Here is a 9,045-nt window from a genome sequence, read left to right on the forward strand (position 1 = left end):
ATAAGAAAGCAGCTTTTGAATAAAGATGAAGGAACACTGACGATAATTAAATACAGTCTCAACCCATCAGCCCTCTATTATATAATGATAAATAGGAACTATTTACTCCATCAGGGGATGTTGTAGTGATATTACCTGGATGTGGCCCCTTACCCACAAAATCCTCAGTGTCTTCATTTCCTGATAGGCAAACGTCTGCTTTTGTCCACTTAGGAGAACCAGCCTGAAAATATATACAAAGGATGGGGGTTGGGGGCAGGTAGATAACAGCAGAAATTGTAAGTACAAAAGCAAAAGAGTAACAGCAACAACAATGTGTCAATCTGCTTATGCTTTGTTTCTCCAACTAGATTCCAAGCTCCTAAAGGCCAATAGCCATTCTAATTTGTCTTTGAATTCCTCACAACACTGCATATACTACACGTCTATTTAAATAAGACAAAGACCCATGTTTGGCCATTAGTTTTCAATTGTAGTTATATCTGTAGAAATTTAAACTGATACTATCTGAGATCTTTAAGGCAATCCACTCTGACAATCAGCCTCTGGTGACCAGAACCATAAAGGTGAGATGATTCGGTTTTGCTCCTTTGGGTGACATCAGGGGCCCAATCGTGTAAGCCTCAGGTTCAATTGTATTTAGTTCCACAGGTCTCAGCAAGAATCTGGAAGATGGATGGAATATTTGATATTCCCAGGGTTCCCTGGGGTGGCTTTGGAAGCTACTGAGTGGGGCAGTAGAGATGCGATACCCAGGTTCTCTGGATCTTCTTTTTTTTTAAAAGATTTTATTTATTTACTTGAGGAAGAAAGAGAGAAACAAAGCACAAGCAGGTGGAGGGACAGAGGAAGAGGCAGAAGCAGACTCCCCGCTGAGCAGGGATTCCCGATGTGGGGCTCGAGCCCAGGACCCCAGGATCTGTCGGAGGCAGACACTCAACCAGCTGAGCCACCCAGACGCCCCTACTCTGGGTTTTCCTTGCCACCTCACTCCACTTCAATGAAGAACACACCCCTACTTGGCTCTATATGCAACCCCTCAGTTTGGGTCATCTGCCGGGTTAGGGGGTGGGGGAAGAGAGGCACACCCAAAAGGAGAAGTGTCAGACCCCACCTGTCTGCAGTCCACAGGCTGATAAAGCTTGGGCATGGAGGGAGAACGGAGCCCAGAGAGGACCAGAACAGAGTGCACAGCACAGCTGGGTAGAGGTGTGCTATCTTAGAGCTTCTTCGTCTCCACACATAGAGAGGAATTTGAGCAACACACGTGAGGAGCACCTAAAGGGCTTCCTCTCCTTATCTGATGTCGCTGTGTGGATCACTCAGCCGTGTACTTCAAAAGCAGACAGTCACTGGTCCTTTTGAAAATGCAAAATCTGATCTGTCAACTGCCACTAGCCCCCTGGGCTGTTAAGAGTCAAAATAGCCTCTTCTGCCTAGCTTGGCTGGTGGATATTAACCGGCGGATGGTTTCTGTACTTGGTGGGTGTTGGCTGGATGTGGTGGGAATTCCTACTATGTGCAAAGTCCTGAGGCTTAGGTGGAGTTCCTCATCTCTCTATTCCTGATCTTGAGGCTCCCTCTCAGGACTCCCCAAACTCCTTACAGTTTCCCAATGCAGGGTCTCCTAATCCATGCAGTTTAGTGTACGCTGTTCCCTCTGGGGAGTACCCTTCCCTTCTTTCTCCCAGTGAATTCCTACTCTTCTGTTAAGATCCTGTTTTAGCATATGCTCTGTGAAACTGTCCTGATTCCCAGTCATTCCCTTCTTTTGTCACCACTGCTCCAAGCACACCTTTGTTATAATTCTTTCTTGCCCCTTGTCATATCCACATTCGTTTCAGTGTTGTGTTTCCATGATGAAGTACAATCACTAACAATAAATACTGAATGAATGAATAAAATAATGGATAGGAAGCTTCTGATGAGATTCTACACCATAGGATGTTTTAAGCCAATTGGTTTTTTAAAATTTTTATTTAAACCAATTTAGTTTACATAATTAGAGTCCCAGCTTTAAGAGTAAAGCAAAGAGTAGGAACAAAAGGACAAGTGTACAAATGGAGCAGCATCAACCACAAAGAGTGTTGGGAATCCTGAACTTGATAAAGGGATGACACGGCAAAAGATATGGACAGGACTTCATAGTTGTCTCCAAATACATGACCTTAGAGTTGATTATACAAGAAGGATGATACATGTTTTCTGTGATCCCAAGGGAGGACCACTAGGACTCTTGGTTTCTGTGAAAGCTATATTTGGCTTAACATTCTCTAGTAGTTAGAGTTGTCCAAAATACAAGGAGCTCCTTTAGAAAGTAATGAATTTTCTGCCACTAAAGGTATCTAAAGGTATGACCTCATAACAATGGCAACAGACTAGATGTATTGTAAGACCTCTTCAAATCCCAAGATTCTATGTTCTTACTTGAAATGTTCACCAGCAAAGCTAGTAGTAGAAGTCCTCTGAGAGGTCACAAGAATTCACGAGAGACCCAAGCAGCTCCTGGTTTGTAATGCTGAGTTGGAAGAGCTAAACTACATCAAGTCCTAGCTAAGATAGGAAAACAAACGGGTAGATGAGCTCTAATGTATGCAAGTAATGGCAGTGCCTATCAATAACGCATTTTTTTAAAAAGTAGGCTCTATACCCAATGTGAGGCTCGAACTCATGACCCAAAGATCAAGAATCGTGCTCTACCGACTGAGCTGGCCAGCGGACTCCCCTCATCAATAACTTTAGATACAGAACTAAGAATTACCCTAAGAAAGAAACCCATCTGTTGTTTTCTGAAGACAGTAGCTCAATGAGCCACAGCCACAGTCACACAAAATGCTAGGCACTATATCATAGGGAGTGCTGGAAACAAAACAAAATATATGGTCCTAACAATAGACAAATCCACTGTAGAACTTCTAGAATAACTTGTGTTCTGGTAGCCACAATCCAGGAAGAAATAGAGAGGTCAGATGAAGTCCAAAAAACTAACAATTTGGTAAGCGTTTACCACCATACAAATGCTGAGATGAAGGCCCTTCAGTCTGAGAAAGAAGGAGATTTAGAGGAGAAGCAGACATGTTCACCAAATCCTGGGCACTGGTTTTGACTTCTTTTAGAGTCCCAGCAACGTCAGTTATCTAACTTCATTTATGAAATCAACAGTACACAATGGCCAGCAAGGGCTGTTATCATGTAACTATCTGTGTTTGGGCTGGGCTTAGCTGCTGCATGCCGCAGAAACACCAAACCATTGGTCTCCCAACGCCGGGGCAGCTATGGTACCAGTACCTGAGTAATTTGTGATCCCTAACTGAAATGTGGAGAAACTGGAAGTGATTTGAGTTGTGGTGTGGCGAATCGGGCTTCCAATTCCTTCTGCCAGTGTTCAAAGACTGGCAAGAAGAGATCATTTGATCGGCAAACCAAGACACTGGAAAGTGGAAGGTATCAGCAAGAAAAAGGCTGAGAAAGTAGAATGAAAGAAACACCGCGCACTTAAAAGGAAAGATTTAAACAATTATATCAATAGGGAGGGTAGTATGCTGCAGACTGTGAGTATCTAGTCACTGAGCTCAACTCCGTGATGGTAGGAAGGGCAGTAAGCTACCAAGCAGGTGTGGAAGGTACAGCTCTGGTTTTGCTACCAGTGAAAGGAGCTGGCAGCACTTCAGCCAAGCCATTTTATCACCCTGGGTCTTAGTTTCCCCATATGAATGAGAGATTGAACTAGTCCTTCTCGGATTTAGTTGGATGCCAAAAAGATTAAAATTCTTAATATGAAATGTCACCTGCCGTGCAATTAGGGCTCCCGTGTCATCAAAAGTAGCACAACCAAGATTCCTGTAATTTCGGGTTCATTTCACTTTCAGGAGCAAAAAAACCATGGGGGCACAGTCCTTCCTCAAACGATGTAGGCATCGACTTTACCCCCAAGAAGAGACAGTGGTGATAGTTGCATTTTGTGAAAGTTTGGCTGCTGCAGAGAAGCAACTGAAAAGAGTTCAAATTGATTGCTCATACAGGCAAGGTTTTCACGTATGGTTTATTTCACTTGTATTGCAACTATGCGGTTAGCACTGAAGTTTTGATTTTAGTACTTATTTACATTCATGTGCACTGAGCCTAAAAATAGCATCTTTTAAATGAGACTCTCTGCATATTTGGCTTGATATGGGAAAGTTGCACAGGACGCATTTCCTGTTAAACAACTGTGACTTTTGACAGTTGTTCTTGCTTCTCCCACTCTCCCTCTCTTGTTTGTGTTTACTTGATGTCTTTTTTTTTTTTTTACATCAAATGCACAAATGCAATAGTTATTCCTTTACTAGAACATCTTCATATAGTGGAAGTAAGTAAAGAATGCTTCTGAGCTCCTTCTTCTACAGATATGGACAATGAGGCCCAGAGAGGGAAAGGAACTTGTCCAAAGTCAGAGCAACTCCGAGTTCACTGTTCTCTCCATTCCACCAAGCAGCCTCTCACAGGTACTATATAAATAAAGCCTCTGGAGCTTAAATGCAGGAGAAGAAAGGGAACAGCACTCCCTTCAAATACATGACAAAAAGGCATTTTGGGAATGAAGGCTATTGTGTTGGACTAAGACAAGCTACTCAATAAAATTGTACTTGGGGCTTAAACTGAAGCTTTTGATTGAACATTCATTCTTCACTGCCCTCAGAAGTAAAACAAGCCAGTGTGTGTGTGTGTGTGCGTGTGCGTGTGCGTGTGTGTGTGTGTGTGAGAGAGAGAGAGAGATAGAGAGAGAGAGGTGGGCATGAGAGACTGAGGAGAACACTTACACTGCATTCCGTTTCTGATGCGGAATTGAATGTGCGTAAGAATTGCAAACATCCTGTCCTTGTCCCCCTAGCTCTTCTCTTACAGCCAGAATCTCAGCTCACCCTTCCTTGCTTCACAGCATTAGCCCTTCCTAATATGATTCTTGTTATCCTTGCATTTCTGTCTCCTACCCCCACTCCCACCCCACCCCCAAGGAAGCACTAATAGGAAAATATCAAAATGCCTAATTTAATAAACTTCCTTTACGGGGCATTTTTATCATTAACTGGTTTACTTTCTACTTTTATTGACTGTAGGAAGGGCTTGGTCCATAGTAAGCACTGAATAAATATTTGTTGGAGGAATGAGGTATTATCTTTTAAGTGTGTCTTAGATGGTAAGATTTAATAATGGCAGGAATTACATTCATTCATTCCTATAATCAAATATTTGTTGGGGCGCCTGGGTGGCTCAGTGGGTTAAAGCCTCTGCCTTTGGCTCGGGTCATGATCCCAGGGTCCTGCTCAGCAGGGAGCCTGCTTCCTCCTCTTTCTCTGCCTGCTTCTCTCCTACTTGTGATCTCTGTCTGTCAAATAAATAAATAAAATCTTAAAAAAATATATTTGTTGCATGTCCATTATGTGCCAGGCATTGTTCCTAGGTGCTGGAGCTACATCAGGGTATGAAGGGGGAAGGTGTCTATACACACAGAGCTTACATGCCAAAATGTGAATGGCGTAGTGGAAATTACTCAGGATTTGGCATCAGAATGTCTGGATGCGGGGATCATGTTCCAGGACTCCAACATAACACTGAACAAATCACCTGACCTCTGTAAGCCTCAGTTTATCTACATATAAATAAGTATCTCAAGTACAAAGAGACCTATTTCAGGAGTTCATTGTGATGAGTAAATGTGATATTGCATGCACGGTTGGTCTGTAGGCACTTAAGCGGCTGTAAAAATGTTATTTATTTTTAGAATATTTGATGAAGACAGTTAAATTAGAAATCAGTACAAGGATTCACCAGGGTCAAGTCTATTTAGTTTTGAGAATACATATGCCATTTTCACTGATAATCTGACTCCATTCTTGTCCACATCGATCAGTCAATCACCTCGAGAGTTCTATCTCATTGTCCTTCGAGAGTCCTTGGTGAAATCTTAACCTCCTCCCACAGAGAGGTGGGCTGGAGTATGAAATAAGAAGGAGAGTCTTAATAAACTGATGGAATGTTGGTGACATTTAGGATTTATTTCCTTTCTTCTTAAGTTTTAAGTACATTTGGTATTGGCAACACGTCCTAACCACTTTATTGGACGTTGCACTGCTCTTCCAAGCTAGCTATGTGCCAAAAAAGCCATTTAAACACATGAGCTCTGAAGCAAAAGTGAAACAAAGGCCTTCGAATCCCCAAAGATTAAGACCTACATTTTCAGCATTAACACACAAGCTAGTACTGTAACCTGAGAAGGGAAGCCCACAGAAGTACATACAGAAAAGGAGCTATTAGAATAACGTGATTTTCTCCCCCCTTCACACCCACACCATGAAGAGGTAAGTAAAATAAGCACATATTTTCATAACGTGCATTATTAGAGTCTAACAAAATGAATTCCAATTCTCTCACACCACTTCCCCAAGCTTACCAAAGCTAATGAGGCATAAGATGACATTAATAGGGGCGCCTGGGTGGCTCAGTCAGTTAAGTGGCCGCCTTTGGCTCAGGTTATGATCTCAGGGTCCTGGGATCAAGTCCCGTGTCAGGCTCCCTGCTCAGTGGGAAGTCTGCTTCTTCTGCTCCCTCTGCCCCCCAACCCCATGTTCATCCTCTCTCTCTCTCTCTCTCTCTCTCAAGTGAATAAATAAATGTGATATTAATACTACCCCTAATGATGACTGAAATTGCTGTGTTTTTTAGAAGGGAGGAATGATTAGTAACTTGCCTAAAATCACATTCTTATGTAAAATTCAAGCAAAAACCTGATCCTCTGAATTCTAGTTTATTGGTCTTTGCATAGCCTTATGATTCAGAAAGTGATACCCACTTTCCCTCATGAAAAAACTACTTTAAGATGATTAAGAGAGGGAAAAGAAACAAGTTTCCATATAGAAAAATTCCAAATATTTTTTGTAGGTACTCTATCCTCAAGAAGAGGGAGCATAACCATCTACTCCTTAAGTGTGGGCTTTGCAGAGGGCAATACAAAAGGAGGCAAGAAGAGTAACTTTACAGTAAAGAGATCTGGACACACACTGCACACAGCCAGGTGATGAAGGTCAACATGAATATTAATAGATCAAATCATCTGTATGTACCCTTGACCTGATATGATGAGAGCAGCCCTTTAACTCTGTGATCTCCCTCCCCTAAACCCATCACTTCAATCTAATCATGAGAAAAACAGTTACATCTCAATAGGGGTTAAGCCTACATAATATCTGACCAGCACTCCTCAAAACTGTCAAGGTCATTAAAAACAAAGTCTGAGAAACTGTCACAGCCAAGAGGAGCCTAAGGAGACACAACAATTAAATGTAATATGGTGTCCTGGATGGGATCCTACAACACAAAAAGGACAGTAGGGAAAAAAAAAAAAAAAACTAAGACAACCTGAATAACTTTTAGCTCTTAGTTAATAATAATGCTATAAATATGGATTTATTTATTGCAACAAATGTACCATTCTGATGTAAGATAGGAGAGAAACTTGGGTGTGGGTTATATGGGGACTCTTATCTTCTCAATGTTTCTGTAAATCTGAATTCTATCTCTTTAAACCAAGCACACATAACAGCAAAAATTACATAAGAGAAATGACTTACCAGATGTCACTTTTTCTGCTTTGGCTCTAGGAGTCCACAGAGGGGATGGTGGCAGTTTCTCCACCTTGGTAGAGATATGTGGAACCAGCTGAGGTATTTAGCCCTTTGCGGCTGCAGTCACAAGCCACATTCACACAAGCAGAAGTGAAACTAACTTGCCATCCGAGGGCTATTTATGAGGATCTCCCCCTTCAGAAATTGATTCGTACTATTTCCCCCTTTTCATTTAAACTTAAATTGTGTGTTAATTGGGGATCTTACATCCTTCTCGGCCCTATTCCTACAAGCAGGCAGGTATTAGTCATTATTAGTCATTCTTTTCTTTCCAAATAAATTATAGCATCCATTCTGCAGCATCCTTTCTTTGAGGGGGAATTTTACTCTGATGAATCTTCATTTTAAGACTTGTTTTATTTATTTATTTGAGAGAAAAAGAGAGATCACAAGCAAGGGGGAAGGATAGGGGGGAAAGCAGATTCCCCGCTGAGCAGGAAGCCTGACTCAGACCTCAATCCCAGGACCCTGAGATCATGACCTGAGTGGAAGGCAGATACTTAACCAACTGAACCACCGAAGTGCCCTATTCTGATGGATCTAACTTACTTGAGCAGATAGGAAAAATACCCCAGTCCGAAGAGAAACAATGCACTTATTCCTGCACCACACCTCAAATACAAGATCACTGCCCAAGATAGATGACGCAGATGAAAAAGATAAACTGCCTCTTGGTAACGAAGCCTTGAAACTCACCAAAAACCAAACACCATTGGATTGTTTGTAGAAATGAGGGTCATACAGTTTTAAAGATCTCTTTGGAATTTAAATTTTACATCCATATTTTAAAAAAGAGAGAGAGAGAAAAAGAGAGGTGCCTGAGTGGCTCAGTTGGTTAGACATCCTACTCTTGATTTCAGCTCAGGTCATGAACTCAGGGTCGTGAGATCAAGTCCCAGGTCAGGCTCCATGCTCAGCAGGAGTCTGCTTGAGATTGTCTCCCTTCCTCTCCCTCTGCCCCTCCCCCCCATACTTGCGTGCACGCCCCCCCCCTCTCTGCAAAAATCAATTAATCAATCAATCTTTTTTTAAAATCAGAAAAACAAATAGTTTTAGAATGCTATCCAATGGAGAAGAAGGAGAATCTACTCTACTTTGCTATGTTTGGCCACCTAAATAAGCACATCATGTAAGGGGAAATAAAGGAACTTTTAACCTTCAGCTTCAGGTAGCATTTGACCTTCAAAGGCAGAGTCAATCATTACCAGGATTACTGTCAGTACCTGTAGATATTTTTTAGTCCAAAGTGGGGATTCAGACAGCAAAGAGGTTAAAAAGAATTAAAGATAAATATTTAGACTGTGATCTTAAAAGTTGCTTTGAAGTTTTAGCAAGATGGTATGCCTCGTCCATAAGAGAACCATAGAAATAACGGTATAAAGTT

The 9,045-nt window shown here is 41.8% G+C and overlaps 1 protein-coding gene across 3 annotated transcripts in view; it reads right to left on the bottom strand.

The window, feature by feature from the left end:
• The window catches only part of NUGGC (nuclear GTPase, germinal center associated), a 53,351-nt gene extending 45,598 nt beyond the window's left edge, over window positions 1–7,753 (bottom strand). For 2 of the 3 annotated variants that reach the window (XR_014311100.1, XM_082728464.1), the window contains exons 1-2: window positions 7,608–7,753; window positions 154–223 (exon numbers count right to left, since the gene is read on the bottom strand). The gene's annotated coding sequence lies outside the window, so the exon portion shown is untranslated. Of the gene's footprint in view, window positions 1–135; window positions 224–7,607 lie in introns of all 3 variants that reach the window. The other variant, XM_082728465.1, reaches the window with a different exon arrangement.
• Between the last annotated feature and the right edge of the window lie 1,292 nt (window positions 7,754–9,045).

The sequence above is a fragment of the Mustela nivalis genome (genome assembly GCF_964662115.1).
Source record: "Mustela nivalis genome assembly, chromosome: 4".
NCBI classification, from domain to species: Eukaryota; Metazoa; Chordata; class Mammalia; order Carnivora; family Mustelidae; genus Mustela; species Mustela nivalis.